The sequence below is a fragment of the Sapajus apella genome, unplaced genomic scaffold (genome assembly GCF_009761245.1).
Source record: "Sapajus apella isolate SASKATOON/1434 unplaced genomic scaffold, GSC_monkey_1.0 scaffold9, whole genome shotgun sequence".
In the NCBI taxonomy this organism is placed as follows: domain Eukaryota; kingdom Metazoa; phylum Chordata; class Mammalia; order Primates; family Cebidae; genus Sapajus; species Sapajus apella.
This window is the reverse complement of record NW_022436949.1, coordinates 26,836,120-26,838,632: the sequence shown is the minus strand read 5'-3', so window position 1 is coordinate 26,838,632 and position 2,513 is coordinate 26,836,120. Positions and strand designations below refer to the sequence as shown.

The window sequence follows — 2,513 nt, the reverse complement described above, 5'->3', positions numbered from 1 at the left end:
TAATGACTACACTGTTTTTTTGTTTTTGTTTTTGTTTTTAAAGAAATATACCTTTTATTTAAAGAAATTTAAGAAGAACAAATTTATTAGCAAACTGAACACTGCTTGTATCTAGAGAATAGGATTTGCAATTGTGTTAGTTTCTCAAGCTGGTTGGATCAAAGTATATTAGAAAAACAAAAGAAAACACATATTTTCCATTAAATGTGATTCATGTTGGCTACATACAGCTTTGGATTTTTGTGGATCTAGGCAAGGAACAGAAAGTTAAAATATAAATGAAGCCAGGCACAGTGCACACATGTAATCTCGACACTTTGAGAGACCAAGGTGGGTGGATCCCTTGAGCCTAGGAATTCAGCACCAGCCTGGGCAAGATGATGAAACCCTGTCTCTACAAAAAATACAAAAATTAGCCTTGTGTGGTGATGTGCACTTGTAGTCCCAGCTACTTGGGAGGCTGAGAGGTGGGAGGATCACTTGAGCCTGGGAGGTCGAGGCTGCAGTGAGCTGTGATCACACCACTGCACTGTAGCCTAGGTGACAGAGTGAGACCGTCTCTAGAAAAAAAATTAAAAAAGAAGACATTCAGTATTTGGGCCTGTAGAGAAGCAAGGAAAAGCAAGAATAAAATACTTTTATTAGATCAAATTTTTAACATGATCAAACAAGAAAAGTACCATAGGGTTAATTAAAATTAACCTGTAAGGCCCAGTGAAGAATGAGACAGACATGTGGAAACAAGATCCAATGCCCCTGAAAACAAGGAAATGCTTTCTTTCAGGGCTGGTTTACTGTGTTTCCATGGATTTGCAACTCATGAAGATGCAGGGTGGCTTACTTTTGTGTAGCCTAGATAATATAACATAATTTATTTTCTTTTCTTCAATGACTTCCTTTTAACATGTATAATTTTCTGCATTTGAGAACTTCACTTGGGTTATAAAATTGGAATGTAACTGTTGATTTTCATTCGATGCCTCTGTGAAATACATTCTGCTATCCACACAATATTTCTCATTTCCTGTTCCTTCAGCTTTACATATGCATAAAACACACTGTAGTGGAACTGTCTGTTGAATGCCAGCACATTCATTTGTACCTCATGCTCATAAAACATGTCTTCCAATGTCTTTCCCCCACTGCCACCTACAGCTTCAAATAAAGCCTTGTATACTCCGTAATGATCCACTATGTTCTTCATCTGATCAAAGTCTTCTGCTTGGGCCAACAGCCTCAACCCCTCAAGATAGAGCTTGCCGAAGATAGAGGGTCTCCCAGTCTTCTTTGCTCAATTCAGTGCCAAAGGAGTAAGAGTGTTGATAAAAGCATGTCTGTTGGCCTCAAACTCAAGAATGGGACACATAACTTCTGCTGTGGCATCACCATGATTCTTACAGAATTTATAGAATGTCTCAAGGTAAGACTTGTATAGTTTATTGTGCAGCAATTCAATATTCAGTTCATCTAGAGCATTTTCAGACATGCAGTCTTAAAAGAATGGAGCTAATGGTGTTTCGACCAGAATGGCATTAAAGAGATCTGAAGGTGTCTCTGCAATGTTGACAGCTTCCATTTATGTGAAACGGCCCAAGGGGTGGCACTTCCCTGGAGTTTCTTTCACAGATTTTGTCTGCAATGCACCGTTCATCAGCAGAATCACATTGTCTATCATGTAACTGCACATCATATAGGTGAGAAATGTGCTGAGGGGCTCCAGGGAATGATTCTGGAAATACTCCAATTCTCCACATAGTCTTTTCCTCATCTTGGTGTCAATTTTGTAAACAGTAAGAGGATTTGTTTGATTAGCCAAAGAGTTACCATAATCAGTAATCTGGAGATGAATTTTCAGATCTTCTAGGTTCTCACACTGGGGTAGGTTAATATAGTCCTGCTGGGTCAGGAGGCTGGCCTTACATCCTCAAACCAGGCCCTCCAGGTAGCCATGGTCCACGCTGAAGTACAGCTCCACACCTTCCAGCATGGGGGAAGAGGCTGCAGCTAAGGCAGGGTGAAACATCTCTGTAGTCCTGGATGGCCCCTGAAGACTTGCGCCAGCCTGTAATCCCAGCACTTTGGGAGGCTTAGGCAGGCACATCACCTGTGGTCGAGCCCCAGCCTGACCAACATAGTTGAAATAAATAAATAAAGAATGTTTTAAATAAAGAATGGCTGGAAATAAGCCTTAGATCTATTAGCAGGGTACCTTTAAATGGTTGGGAAACACTTACACAAAGTATCCCTTTTTTATTATAATAGCTCTGTATATGGCGTGCTAATCCATGATGACATGAAAAAATGATGTATAAACTATCAGAAAATAGAAAAAGAGGTTGCAGGATAGCATGTATAAAATAATGCCTTTTATTTAAAGCTGTATGTAGGTATGCGTAGGTGTAGACTGTAAGCTGTCTGGAAGTGTGCTCACCAAAAATTTCCTGTGGTCGTCTCTGGGTGATATGATCTTTTTTGGCATTTTCTTATTCATTTTGTAGTGAGCTTATACTGCT

The 2,513-nt window shown here is 39.8% G+C and overlaps 1 pseudogene; it reads right to left on the bottom strand.

Moving 5' to 3' along the window:
• Window positions 1-663: 663 nt before the first annotated feature.
• Window positions 664-2,224, bottom strand: LOC116551326 (annotated as a pseudogene).
• Between the last annotated feature and the right edge of the window lie 289 nt (window positions 2,225-2,513).